This window comes from Aquarana catesbeiana, linkage group LG06 (assembly GCF_042186555.1).
Source record: "Aquarana catesbeiana isolate 2022-GZ linkage group LG06, ASM4218655v1, whole genome shotgun sequence".
Taxonomy (NCBI): Eukaryota; Metazoa; Chordata; class Amphibia; order Anura; family Ranidae; genus Aquarana; species Aquarana catesbeiana.
Window position 1 is genome coordinate 413802408 of NC_133329.1, and position 16131 is coordinate 413818538.

Genomic DNA, 16131 nt, shown 5'->3' on the forward strand with positions numbered 1-16131 from the left:
ATGCTTTCCATCCAGAGGCCTTAACAGGAACAGGAAGTGAGAGGTGAAAGTTCACCCCTCTAGTTCCCACTTCCTCCCACAGACTTGCTGTACTCTAATTGCAGTCTCTCTCTGCTACTCATCCTGTTTGAAGAGTTTCCCCCCCCAAGCATGGATTTACATTTTAGGAGATTGTAGGCACAGGAATCAGACCCCAGTAAAGAGAATGAGAAAAAAGAAATGGGAAAAATATTTATACATGTAAGTAAGTGATGGGAGATGCATTTTATATATATATATATATATATATATATATATATATATATATAAATAAGATATACTGTGTGCATACACACACCGATCAGACATAACATTATGACCACCCACCTAATATTGAGTATGGCCCCCTTTTGCTAAAACAGCCCTGACCCATTGAAGCATGGACACTGTTATATTCTTAATATTCAAAATTTAATTAGGTTTTAAAAAATATAGCTCTGCAGTGTTCCCTTTTATTTAGTGTGAATGAAAGTTTTTGAGTTAATGATTTACAGATGTGACATTTGTACTAAGTTTGAGTTTTAGAAGTTTAGAAGTTGTTTTAGACATTTGATGGACATTGTAAATTATATATATATATATATATATATATATATATATATATATATATATGTTTCTAAAGGAGTATTCCTATGTAACTGATATTTTGTTTGAAAGATGCAGTCTGGTCGCCCCTCACCCACATTCTGTAACCTGGCATAGTTTAAAATTAAACCAGATGTTTCATATCCCTCTCTCTTGATGCCCACCCTTGGAAGGGAGGAGAAGGAGTGTTCAGGGAATGGATATTTTTGGGCGCATTTGTCAAACAAAGGATGTGAGTTCTTAAACGCATAAGGTGTCATGAAGAAAGGTCTCTTTGCCATCTTGCCTGCAATCAGATAACATCCATTCTACAGCACACAGACTTTCTTCAGCTACTCTTCAGCATACAAAGGGTTAATCGGCCATCTTTAAAAGCCAAAAAGACAAAGACCACATGGTCTGATACATGTAATTTTTAGGAACTCTTTTCAGATCTTTGAAACAAATGAATAATACTTGAAACTTTTGATCATATATGAAGCCACATTTATTTTGTACTATTGTACTATTTTTGTAAGTATTATTTTCCTATTTTTGTGTGTATAATAAAACACACAGTTTGATTTAAGCTGACTCAGACATAATTAGGAAATTCGTCTCACAATCATTATTTAAAAGCTTTTGAAATATAAAGCTATTTTTACATTGACTCGCCAGCCAGTCAATCAATTTTCGAAAGTTTTTTTTACCACTTTCTTCATTGAAAAGAGGGGAAAAGTGAGTGAGTACGGAAAGAAACTTTAGAACGATTGAAAAGAACCTAGAGGATTGATTGATGATATTGATGATTGTGAAAGACCGGAGAATTTCAGACATACAGAAGTCTTCACAGACGGTTTTAATCAAGTTCAGCGGAAAACGGAAATAGTATTATATTCGGTGAGTAGCAAAATATGGATTGATCAATGTTTTCAGGCAAATGTTGAAATTAATAAGATTAGATTCTCATTAGCTAAAACAAAGAAAAAATTACGTAATGTAATGAAGTTGGTTAAGGTTTTTAATACAATGGTTTATGATGTTTCAGAAATTATGCAAACCCAGGAGAATTTATATATTGAACAATTACTGACTGAGAAAGGTGAATTGGAACAGAAAATGAATGCGCTATTGGAATTGTCTTTTTTGACTCAGAAAGAGGTTGAACATGAGAATATAATAAGTTTGCTTATTATTATGTAGCATATAGCACTGTGAAAAACAATGTTAGCAGTCCTTAAATGAACTGCATGGAAGGTAAGGATTTTCTGGTTAATGTCTCTTTGCTATGAATAAGGTTTGAGCTTCTGAGATTTGGCTTTTATGTTTGGAATATTATATAGAGGACCATGAGATATTTTTAGTATTTTCTAGGATAATCCTCTGGATTATTATTTTTTTATTAATTTTTCCTTGTTATGATTATTATGTTTTTTATTTTTGTTTTGTTCAGTTGGAACATTGAGAGGTTTAGTTCACCTGAAAAGGGGGATAATTAACAGCTTTGTACTCAATTAGCAATTGAATACATTTTGTTTAAGACAACCGAGAGTTAGCTGTAGGCAATAGAACAGCAGACACATTAAATTAGCAAAGGAAGCAGATTTGTATGGAGAATTAGTGATTCAACCTGATACGGTTTAAATTAATGTTGTGAAGAAAATAGACACACAGAATCCTTAATTTGTAGAGAAACATGAAGGGGTGATTTATTTTGTGTTTTTCTCCGGGTGTCATAAGATCTTTCTTTGTTTGTGAAACCGGATCTTGTGTCATGACTTAGATGGTTTTTGCATCCTGTTATACCACAACACCTACAGGTGGGATTCATTAATGATGATGTTATGATAACTGCTAGGATGTTGATTAATCATGTTTTTCCAGTTTGGGGTATACCAGCAAACTTCAGTAGTGACAGAGGATCCCATTTTATAGGTAGAATCATGCAGGTGATGTGTAAAATCTTGGGAATAGAACAGAGATTTAATGTATCATATCATTCACAGTCTGCAGGTACAGTTTTTTTTCAGTTACAAAGTATTCTTCTTTTGAATTAATGACAGGAAGGAATGTGCTGTTGCTCATTGTATTGTACTGCAATGCTTGTGATTTGAGAAGGCATATTAGGGTGTCATTTAGAATGAATTGAATGTCATTCAGAAAATTACATTTCATCACATCAACATGCATTGTATCTTTTTAGTGGTTTTATTAAACCAAAATTATCATTTGTACAAGATAAGCGGTCTATCAAGATTGATGACCAAGAACAGAAAGGTTTATTAAAACCAAAAAAGTGGACCGTGGCAAAATAATTGGGAAGGTCCATTTGACATCTTGGATGTTTAAGGGGTAATGGTACTACTTCAAAGACCTCTCAATTCAGTGAAAAATGCATGTAGAAATAAAAATGTGGGTACAACAAATGTAATATTCCGAGATAAATGATGCTGCTTTTCTTTTTCCTAGGAATGAATTATAAAAATTTAACCTGGAGGAATCATGGATTCCAAAAAGAAGAAAAGATGTCAGCACAACAAAAGAAACATTTTAAAGAGATAAGATTTATCGTCATCACAGGATTCATTTTTTCTCTAGTGACAATTTTATCTGTGGTAAAATATATCACAAACTGTTCCAGCTATGCAGAGGTTAACAGGATTGAAGATTTACACAACAAAGTCATTATATTATTCAGAAACAAAAGAGATCTAGACATTGATATCAATATAGATGACAAAAGTGATAAAGACATTGATATCAATACAGAGGACAAGAGTGATAAAGATATTGATCTTAATACAGGAGAGAAATCATGATTTTAGATATGTTGATATTAATACAGCAGAAGATTTGTATGGATATGTAGGCGAAGGACAGGGATATGATTGCTGTATGCAATTGTATTTTATTCATAGCAATAATATTGAGGTCAACGTTAAAATAGAATTTAAAACAAATTTTGTTAAAATGCAAGGATCTTATAGATTAAACAACAAAACCGGAACTTTTGAATGTAATATATTGTGGAGGAGTTTCTGGTCTATATATTTAAAAGTTAATGATTCAACAATTTGGTCTGGAGATGTTACTAATACTTTGTCAAGATCTGGGAAAATACTTTATCCCTTAGATCAATTTTATTTCCCTTTTCAAAGTTTCGTAAAAATATGAGATCCAGAACATTTAAATATAATTTGAGATGACGTTGTAAGAACATGGGATTTTAAAGTAACAAGAAAATTAACTCAAATAAGGGTTAAAATGAGTATTTCTGTGGTTGATGTGATTGTTCCAGAAATTAATATCTTTCCACTATCTTTAAAAATCGTTGAAGGCAAAGAGAGTTTGCATTTGTAATGTAAAACAGAAATATATTTACCTCAAAATTCATTGTTAACTTGAAAAAGGAACAGTGAGTTTTTAGGTAGCTTTCTTCACAGTTCTACTATTATAATTCATAAATGAATTTTTGGTAGTGTGAATTGGATCAATAATACATTTGTTTATCAACAAATGAGAGTATCTTTGAATGATACTGGTATATATGAATGTTGCATATCAATAGGAAATTATCCGGGGAAATGTGCTAAGGTAAGTGTTGTTGTAATGTCTCCAAGGAAAACTCCATGTATTAATAGGAAAAGTGTCCCAGCGAATCCATTTCAGATTAACCATTTCCAATCCAGAACTCTTTTGAGAGAGGGAAAGTTTGTCATTATATTGTGGAACTTTAATGTTTCAGAATGGAAAATCTCTACAAGGTTTCCACAATGTCAACAACATTTGGTTAATATGGAATTGGGCATGGAAAGATGGTTTGGAATTAATAGTAGAATAACAGAAATAAGTGTGGTATTGTTGAAGGTATTTTAGGAGGGATTGGCACAATTGGGAGTATAACAAATAGTATGGATATTAATACTTTAAAGTCTGATCTTGAAACAGCTGGTTTAGTGGGGAGTAACGGAATTAAAATACAAAAACATTTAAATGAGATTTTAGGAAATATGGTTATTAAAACAGCTAATATAATGGGTCCATCTATTTTACATCTTCAAAATATTACTCTTAATTTAATGATAAGTGAACAACATTCTCATAAAGCCAGAGCCTGCTTAGAGATCCAGACTGAATATTCCACTAATTTTAAAATAATTGCTCAAAGCATTTCAGAGTGGAATAACTCCTCTTGGCATTTTACAGAATCTACCCAGAGAATATGTATATGCTATAAATCATACATATTTATGGGTAAATAAATGGATAGGATGCAGTGAGGATGTATGTTATAGTTCTTCTATGATTCCAATAGCAGGGAAAGAACATATTTTAGTTCCAATTACTGTCTTGGGATTACCGGTCAGCAATACACAATTATTATATTATAAACTAGAAAAGGTACAATTTCTGGGGAAATTGTGAAAGTGTTCTTGCCTCTACAACTGGAATGGGCGGAGTAACTGGGTGGGGTGGAGTGGCTTCAGTAACTGTGAAAAGTGTTAAAAAGCTTAATATTTTAAAAAGTATAAATAGTAGTAAAAAAGTTCCATCATTCGCTGAAAGAGCTGAACATTTTTTTCAAAAGTAATTTTTTTTTTCAAAAATGATTTTTTTTTAATCAAAAATGATTTTTTTTTCTTCAAAAATGATTTTTTTTTTCAAAAGTAATTTTTTTTTTCAAAGGTAATTTTTTTTTTCAAAAATGAATTTTTTTTTTTCAAATATATTTTTTTTTCAAAAATAATTTTTTTTTTAAAAGAAATTTTTTTTTCAAAAATATTTTTTTTTCAAAAATTATTTTTTTACTTTTTTCAAAAAATTTTTTTTTTTTTCAAAAATATTTTTTTTTTTACATGGGGCGGTCATAATGTTTTGGCTGATCATGGGGTGGTCATAATGTTTTGGCTGATCATGGGGTGGTCATAATGTTTTGGCTGATCATGGGGTGGTCATAATGTTTTGGCTGATCATGGGGCGGTCATAATGTTTTGGCTGATCATGGGGTTGTCAGCTTTTGTCACTTCCCACTCTAGTTTTGAACATTTCGCCATTCATTCCTATGGGACCAATTTCGCCGCAAAAACGTCATTTCGTGGACCATTCGGCAAAACATTACACAAAGTAATAACACACCAATCGGGAACAATCCGCTCGTTTCGGTATATTATTTGTCTCTGTAGTGTGAAAACTGTGGGAGGAGTCTACAAGCATTATCAAGTCTAGCAGATGAAGTCACATGCATTTGGAGTGTCTCAGCATCTTGTGTTTACAACCACTGTTTCCTAGCAACGCTCATGCCCTGTTTATGCTTCCCAAATACTGCTTCATCAAAACTGCCCCATCAGAATTACCCCATCAAAACTGCCCCATCATATTCCTCTATTATAAATCAGTACATGGTGTGTCTGTCCCCTCCCCCGGGCTCTGTAATCAGCTGAGATGCTCCAGCCACCTCCCCCCCTGTGTATAACAGAAGCTTTGGTAACCATGGCAACAAAACAAACACAGTACACTCTGATTAATGGCTAAAATTTCCTGAAATGACCTCTAAACAAATGGCCGTATTTTAAAAACTATACATCCTACAGCGAAGATCTTTATATTGTGAGAATCACAAGACCCAGACCTAGATTTTGATGTATAGTATGTCTCTGAAATATTAAAAATGAAGGCACAGTCGCAGTTTAGAAATTGCCCTTCAAATTTGGAGGGGGCTAGAGTGTAGTTTCAATGAATGTCAATGGACGGCGTGAGGTGCAAACAAATGGTCATATTGTGAAAACTATCAGGACTATGGCTTAGCCGTGGACAAGAGAATAAGAAAACACTGCGCTCTAATAGCAAAAATAAAGTATATGTGAGCCAGCAGCTGCATACATTGTGACAAACAATAACTGGTAAATGTGAAAAAAATGCAGCGCTAAGAAGTAATAGGAAGTTAGGGTGTAGTGAAACAATTAAGTAAGAGATGCTGTACTGAACAGTAAAGCATATGTGCAAAAACCATAAGTGAAATGAAATGAACAAACACAGTATAAAGTGTCCACATATGGTAAATGGATGATTCCAAACTCAAATTATTAAGAGGAACTGGTATGGACCAAAAAATGATGTGAAACTAGAAAATAAAGTCAATGGTGCACGGTATGGATCTGTGACTGAGTCAACAACGGGGTACAGAACTTCCGTAGCTGTAAACCAACATCTCGATATGGGGCATCAGAATGAAAACATCAGGAAGTAAGATAAGATGGGTACTCTTACCAGATGACGTGGACTCCACTGTCATATGACATGGAGTCAATGGTGCATGGAGCCAAACCTAGGCTGGAAAACGATATCCGGAATGGTGGAACCTCTGTCTCCCTTCTTGACTTCTCTGGTGGGGTGAAGAAACATCAGGAAGGGCCGCCAACTGGATATCAGCCAATAGACCTCAAGGATGTGTTCCAAGGAGAAGCCGGGGACAGATTTGATCCAGACCCCGTGATGGAAGTAGGGCTACTGGAAGGCAGTTTCTTGCATCGGGATAATATGCAAATAAAAAATAAAAAGCTTCTGCATAGTGCAGGTAAACCAGGGATTTTTATTTCTAAAAATACCATACAAAAAATGGATAAAAGTGATCACAATTAAAATAAAATCTAAGCAGCGTAAGGAAGGGGACGATCTCCCCTTCATTTCACTTATGGTTTTTGCACATATGCTTTACTGTTCAGTACAGCATCTCTTACTTAATTGTTTCACTACACCCTAACTTCCTATTACTTCTTAGCGCTGCATTTTTTTCACATTTAGCCGTGGACATGTTTAGTGGCAGCAGGGATAGCTGAACGTTTTGATATAAGATTTGTGTAGGTGGGCTTGAAAATGAGGGAATGGCGGCAGTTTAGAAATCATGTTCTGATTTTCCAGCTTTTGTCATCTCCCACTCTAGTTTCCCCATTCATTCCTATGGGACCAATTTCGCCGCAAAAACGACGATATTTCGTGAACCATTCGGCGAAACGTTCCACAAAGTAATAGCACACCATTCGGGAACAATCCGCACGTTTCGGTATATTACTTGTCTATGTAGTGTAAAAACTGTGGGAGGAGTTAGGGTGGTAAATTTGGCTATAATAATAAGAATAATATATATGTGAGATAACAGTAAGTGGTCTTGCTATGCAAGAACACTTAATGACAGTTTATAGATTTTGCATTTAACAATGAAAATTCTGAATTAGAACAATTAGATCTGTCATCATGTTTACAATTCCAGTCTAAAGTTATCTGTTTACCTAATCAAGACAAAAGTATATTTCATTCTTGTTATCATAATTATACATGTTCAGCAAGAATAGAAAAAGTTGAAACAATTTCTGAATTAATTACTCGTGTAGATAAAAAGAAGGTTTGTTTTCAGATCATGTCAGATACAGAAAGGATTAAAACTTTTTTCTCTTCTTGTACAAATACAGAAAACCTAAATCAAGGCTTGTATTGTATAGAAGGAGACATTGTAGCAATAAGTGTTAATTGGTTGAGAACAAATATGCTTATGAAAAATATAAGCGCTCTTCCCACACAATATAATATATCTCAGATAGATGAATTTCCTTGGGAAAAATGCGCAAATGTAATTCAAAAGGATAAAGGTTTATTGATAGCTCTAGCTAAGGAACTTCAGAATGCAGAAATATTGTTTTAATATGAACAAGGTCATTTGCAAGAAATATCACATCAATGGTCAGAACTTTCAGGAAGTAATTGGTGGAAAAAATTCAGTAATAGTCACATCCTATAGTTATTATTATTATGTTATTCATTATATTCCAGTTATGTTTGATGTTTAGAATGAAAAAAATTATATTATTGAATTAGAAATGAAATCAGAAAAGGAGATGATTTATTGCAAAATAAGCTTAAAAGAAGAATGGGTGTTGGAATTGCAAACTCAGTTACAAATGAAAATACATGGAAATATTAGATCAAAGACAGAGTGTTTGTGACATAAATGACGTATGAATGGATTAAAATATGGAATATGGTTATTATTCATATTTCAAAGGGGAATGTTATATTCTTAATATTCATAATTTAATTTGGTTTTAAAAAATATAGCTCTGCAGAGTTCCCTTTTATTTAGTGTGAATGAAAGTTTTTTGAGTTAATGATTTACAGATGTGACATTTGAACTAAGTTTGAGTTTTAGAAGTTGTTTTAGACATTTGATGGACATTATAAATTATATATATATGTTTCTAAGGGGTATTCCTATATACTGATATTTTTTTTTTGAAAGATGCAGTCTGGTCGCCCCTCACCCACATCCTGTAACCTGGTATAGTTTAAAGTTAAACCAGATGTTTCATATCCCTCTCTTGACCCCCACCCTTGGAAGGGAGGAGAAGGAGTGTTCAGGGAGTGGATATTTTTGGGTGCATTTTTCAAACAAAGGATGTGAGTTCTTAAAAGGATAAGGCATCATGAAGAAAGGTCTCTTTGCCATCTTGCCTGCAACCAGACAACATCCATTCTACAGCACACAGACTTTCTTCAGCATACAAAGGGTTAATCGGCCATCTTTAAAAGCCAAGAAGACAAAGACCACATGGTTTGATACATGTCATTTTTAAGAGCTCTTTTCAGATCTTTGAAACGAACAATACTTGAAACTTTTGATCATATATGAAGCCACTTTTATTTTGTACTATTGTACTAATTTTGTAAGTATTATTTTCCTATTTTTGTGTGTATAATAAAACACACAGTTTGATTTAAACTGACTCAGGCATAATTAGGAAATTCGTCTCACAATCATTATTTAAAAGCTTTTGCAATAGAAAGCTATATTTACAGACACCAATGTAACATCCAAATGAATGGCAGGACACAAGGTTTCCCAGCAGAACATTACCCAAAGCATCACCCGGCCCCCGTCAGCTTGCCTTCTTATAACGCATCCTGGTGCCATCTCTTCCCCAGGTAAGTGACGCACACCCACCCAGTCATCCACATGATGTAAAAGAAAACATGGTTCATCAGACCAGACCACCTTCTTCCCCTGCTCTGTAGTCCAGTTCTGATGTTCATGTGATCATTGTAGAAGCTTTTGGCTGTGGACACAGGTCACCATGGGCTTCGGAGTCCCATACACATCAAACTGCGATGCCCATTTTTTTTTGCTTTCACATCAACTTCATAGACAACATGTTCACTTGCTGCTTAATATATCCCACCAATTTTCAGATGCCATTGTAACAAGATATTCCCTTTACCTGTCAGTGGTCATAATATTATGGCTGATTAGTGTGTGTGTGTGTATATATATATGTGTATACACACACACACATAGTATATATATATATACTGTATATACACACACAAGAATGCAGCTCTCATCACTTACATATTTATCTTCCAGCCCAGCCTAGTATTGACACATGGCAGCAGTGCAGCTTGGGCAGGGATATGACACTTAAAGTGGAGTTCCACCCAAAAGTGGAAGCTCCACTTATCTGCCCCCCCCCCCCCCCATTGCCACATTTGGCACCTTTCGGGAGAGGTGAGCAGGTTCCTGTCCCCACTTCCAAGAGATCTCGCTGCGGCGGATGCGTTCCTGATGCTTTTCTGCATGCGTGTTTTTAATGCATTCCAGGGCATGTTCGGTATGTTTTTGATGCATTCCAGTGCATCTCCCCCCCCCTCTTTTTTTCTTAACCTTAAATAAGGACATGTGTGTTCCAGTGCATTTTTGATGGGTTTTACAATGTTCCAGTGCAGGGAAAATGCAGCATGTTCTACTTTTTTTTTCTGGAACGCACTGGAACTGCAAGCACTGGTGTGAACTATGCCATTGAAAACCATATAACCTACTTTCCATGCAGAAAAAAAATGCACTGGACTGCATGTGGTGTGAATTGGCCCTCATAGGTGGCAGCAGCACCCGAGAGCCGATGAAAACATTGCCTGGGGGGCCAACATCGCTGGATTCCAGGACAGGTAAGTGTCCTCCTAGTATTCAAAGTCAGCAGCTACAGTATGTGTACAGTGTGTGTGTACAGTGTGTGTGTACAGTGTGTGTACAGTATGTGTACTGTGTATGTGTACAGTGTGTGTACAGTGTGTATGTGTACAGTGTGTGTGTACAGTGTGTGTGTGTACAGTATGTGTACAGTGTGTGTGTGTGTACAGTGTGTGTGCAGTGTGTGTGCAGTATGTGTACAGTGTGTGTACAGTGTGTGTGTACAGTATGTGTACAGTGTGTGTACAGTGTGTGTGCAGTATGTGTACAGTGTGTGTACAGTGTGTGTGCAGTGTGTGTACAGTGTGTGTGCAGTGTGTGTGCAGTGTGTGTGCAGTATGTGTACAGTGTGTGTGCAGTGTGTGTGTGTGTACAGTGTGTGTACAGTGTGTGTGCAGTGTGTGTACAGTGTGTGTGCAGTGTGTGTGCAGTGTGTGTGCAGTATGTGTACAGTGTGTGTGCAGTGTGTGTGTGTGTACAGTGTGTGTACAGTGTGTGTACAGTGTGTGTGCAGTATGTGTACAGTGTGTGTGCAGTATGTGTACAGTGTGTGTACAGTGTGTGTGTAGAGTGTGTGTACAATGTGTGTGTGTGTACAGTATGTGTACAGTGTGTGTACAGTGTGTGTGTAGAGTGTGTGTACAGTGTGTGTGTACAGTATGTGTACAGTGTGTGTGCAGTGTGTGTACAGTATGTGTACAGTGTGTGTGTACAGTGTGTGTAGCTCCTGACTTTTAATTTTGTGCTGGGGGGAACTTTAATATCCAGATTCCTTTTAATTGGCTGCTGGAATTACCCTTCGGCAGGTACCAAGTCCAAACAATGGACTGGACTTAGTACAAAAAGAATATACAATATATTGCCATAAGTATTGGGACGCCTGCCTTTACACACACGTGAACTTTAATGACATCCCAGTCTTAGTCCGGAGGGTTCAATATTGAGTTGGCTCCGCCCTTTGCAGCTATAACAGCTTCAACTCTTCTGACCGTCCACAAGGTTTAGGAGGGTGTCTATGGGAATGTTTGACCATTCTTCCAGAAGAGCATTTGTGAGGTCAGACACTGATGTTGGATGAGAAGGCCTGGCTTTCAGTCTCCACACAAATTCATATCAAAGGTGTTCTATCGGGTTGAGGTCAGGACTCTGTGCAGGCCAGTCAAGTTGCTTCACCCCAAACTCGCTCATCGATGTCTTTATGGACCTTGATTTGTACACTAGACTAAATCATTTGGTGGAGGGAGGATTATGATGGGGGGTTATGGTGGGGGTTGTTTTTTTAGGGGTTGGACTTTGTCCCTTAGTTCCAGTGAAGGGACCTCTTAAGACGTCAGCATACCAAGACATTTTGGACAATTTCATGCTCCCAACTTTGTGGGAGGAGTTTGGGGACGGCCCCTTCCTGTTCCAACATGACTGCACACCAGTGTACAAAGCAAGGTCCATAAAGACATGGAGGAGCGAGTTTGGTAATAATAGTGTAACGATTGATTGATGGATTAAACAGAAGATTGAAGATTTATATCCAGAGTGTGGAGTTTCTCTTGTACCTCCTGTAAGCAGACAAGATCCTTGGACTGTGGAGGTCTCTGAAGTTCTCGTTCATTCAGATCAATAAATCAAGGTAAATGGACTTCCTGTATTTTTCTTGAAGACGTTTTGCTGGTCAGCCGACGAGTTTTCTCAATTCAGAATGACTTGTACAAAAATTCTTTGGGAATAGAAGGTGAATGCAAGAGGTTTATCTGCTCTGTATTAAATGGATTATGTGCTTGAAATCTTTTAAAAAAAAAATAAAATATTTTATTTGAATCTTTTGGTTTTTATTTATTTTTTTATTTTAAAAGAGTAAAACAAACCATATTAAATGGGAGTGGGTCTCTATAAATGTATTCAGAATGTTATCTATGTTATAGTTTTTTTTTTTTCTCTAATTCAATATTACATAAATATCAGAAAAAAATATATGTTGAAATTAGACGTTAAACATTTTCAGAAAAACATATTTAAAAAATATATTTTCTAATATATATCTTTGGAAATACATTTAAATTATATTTTTGGAATGCATTTACAAGTATATTTAAAAATATATGTTTAAATGCATTTTTTTTAGATCACAAATATCTGGAAAATATATATAAAAAATATATATTTTCAAATATATGCCTTTGGAAAATATATTTTAATTTACATTTTTGGACTACATGTAAAAATATATTAGCGTAAGCCAATATATTGTAAATATATTTAAAATATATCATTTTTGAAATAAATATATTGGAAATATATTTTTCTGCATTTCTATGGTGTGAACTGGCCTTTAGTGATGACAGTGGTAAGGCATTTACGTGAAATAGATCTTTTTTTTTTCTTTAAAAAAATTGCTTTATTTGTCTAGAAATAAAATTTGCCTTATTCTCAATATATGTAAAAAACATCTACGGGAGAGATGAGTTGATTTTTAGTGCTAGTTCACAGCAGATGCAGTTCCGTGCGCTTTTTTTCTGCACTAAAAGTGCTTTCCATGTATTCCAATGGCTCTAGTTCACACCAGTGAAGAAAGGGACTGGAACTGACTGCACTGGTGTGAACTAGAGCCATTGGAATACATGGAAAGCATTGTGCATGCATTTTTAGTGCAGAAAAAAAGCGCACGGAACTGCATCTGGTGTGAACTGGCCCTTAACCACTTCACGGCCGCGCTATAGCCGAAAGACGGCTGCAGCGCGGACGCTATCTGCCGGGCGGCCGTCACTGGACGTCCTGTTGTTTACTTCCGCGATGCGCGCTCCCGCGGGCGAGCATCGGTGAAGTTTTGTGCTGCCCGTGTCCTTCGGACTTGAAATACAGAGTAAAAAGAAATAATTGATATCAATAAACTGTTTTAAATAGTCATACAAATCTATATTTGAAATTAAATCTTTATTATTTTTTGGCAATAACATGGTGTGGGCGGATTTCTGCCAGTCACAGGCTGTTGCCACACCCCTCCAGCCTGTGTCTAATGCCCCGTACACACGGTCGGACATTGATTGGACATTCCGACAACAAAATCCTAGGATTTTTTCCGACGGATGTTGGCTCAAACTTGTCTTGCATACACACGGTCACACAAAGTTGTCGGAAAATCCGATCGTTCTGAACGCGGTGACGTAAAACACGTACGTCGGGACTATAAACGGAGCAGTGGCCAATAGCTTTCATCTCTTTATTTATTCTGAGCATGCGTGGCACTTTGTCCGTCGGATTTGTGTACACACGATCGGAAATTCCGACAACAGATTTTGTTGTTGGAAAATTTTATATCCTGCTCTCCAACTTTGTGTGTCGGAAAATCTGATGAAAAATGTGTGATGGAGCCCACACACGGTCGGAATTTCCGAAAACAAGGTCCTATCACACATTTTCCGTCGGAAAATCCGACCGTGTGTACGGGGCATTAGAGTAACAGGGAGGTGAAGCCTCCATCAATCCACATAATGTTTAGCTGGTTAGTGGGCACGGAGGAGGAGGAGGGAGGGAGTGGGCTGTCATTGTGTATACGCCCACATGGGTGACTCTATAGTCACATGGGCTGCTCAGAGGTGATAAGGGAAGAAAAGCTCAGCATAGAAACTCACTGAAAACTGAGCATGTGCAGAGCTGCCAACACCGCTCTGCAAAATCCCCAACTGCAGTGGGGACATGGACAGGAGGGGGAGATATAGAGAGCAGCAGGATCAACCAGGAATTTTTCAGAATACAGAAAAGGAATCTCAGAGTGATGAGTGAGTATGAACAGCATGGAATACATTATTTATTCATCTTTTTTTGATGTGGGTTTAGTGACATTTTAAGATTGATACAAAGTCCTCTTACACTGTTACTAACTGTGTGAGTTTGCAACAAACAGAAATCTTTTTTTATGACAATGTATGTATTGCATTGCTGGTTCTCACAGTGTTGGCTGTTGTACTTTTCTTAGTACTTCCTTTTGCAAAGATTCTGTTTTTGCCACTCGTTTTGTACTTTTATTATGCTTTTTTTTCTGATGCTGTTATTTGTAGTCCTTTGTGAGCTCAATCTGTTGACTGTTTTACTCTTTTAATTGTTCCATGCAGCTGTCATCATTTTTTTTTTACATTTTTTAAATCTCCCCCTTCTGTCGGTTTAAAAACCAATGACAAAGGGGCGGTGCCAAAGGGGTGGTGCCATGAAACGCGTAACACCTACCCACTCCACCTCCCGGCATTGGGTCTACATATTGGGGTTGATTTGCTAAAACCGGAGAGTGCAAAATCTGGTGCAGCTCTGCATGGGAGCCAATCAGGTTTTTATTGTCAAAGCTTAACTGAACAAGCTGAAGTTAGAAGCTGATTGGCTCCCATGCAGAGCGTCACCAGATTTTGCACTTTCTAGTGTTAGTAAATCAAGTCCAGTGTGTCCGAGGATACCCCACACAAGCCCAGGCACACCCCCTGCACCCACCTATGGCTCTTAGTAACACTTGACTGTGGGACCCCACAGTGTGATAACGGTCACCAAAACGTATTCTGCACAGCGCCTTTTAGGGTTTTTAGTCCAGTGCAATTTGTGTTACCAGGCCTCGGGGCCCGGCCAGTGCACTATTGCATGGCCACTTATTTAATCAATTTATTTTTAATCTTCACGTTTGTCACTTTTTCACTTTTGTGTGTTTTTTTTTCACTTTATGGAGAGTGTGAGTCCTGGGGCTTGTTCTGACATCCGGGGGGAGGATGTGTGGCCATCAGGTTCCTTCCTCCCTTGACTTTGGGGGAGGAGTGTCTCTTCAGGAGAGCCCCTCACCTAGTTCTCAGTGGTCAGCTCCAGCTGGCCATGAGGAGAGGGGTCCGCCAGCCCTTTCGGCTAGGTCAGTGATGGAGAACCTCAGCACCCCAGATGTTTTGGAATTACATTTCCCATGATGCTCAACTACACTGCAGAGTGCCTGAGCATCATGGGAAATGTAGTCCTAAAACATCTGGGGGGCCGAGGTTCCCCATCACTGGGCTAGATGAACCATGCTGACCTCATAGGAGTACGCAAAATTAGAAAAATAAGAATGAAAATCCGAAAATTCAAAAGAACGAAAATCCGAAAATAAGAACAAAATGCATTAAAAAACCCAAAAACTCGAAAATCTGAAATAATAACTAACTAATAATATCTAACTATTAAATTTATAGGTATTGGAATTTCCTTTTAAATTTGGCTGTTAGTGAACATAACAAATACAAATGTATCTGAAGTTACGAATGATCCGAAATAACGAATGTCGTATCTAAACGAATGGAGCGTAACTAAATATGCATAATAAATACCAATAAAAATGTATTATTAATTATTATTTTTTAGTTTAGTTCCATTTGTTTAAATGCGGCATTTGTTATTTCGGATAATTCGTAACTTCAGATACATTTGTATTCGTTATGTTCACTAACAGCCAAATTTAAAAGGAAATTCCAATACCTATCATTTAATAGTTAGATATTATTAGTTAGTTATTATTTCAG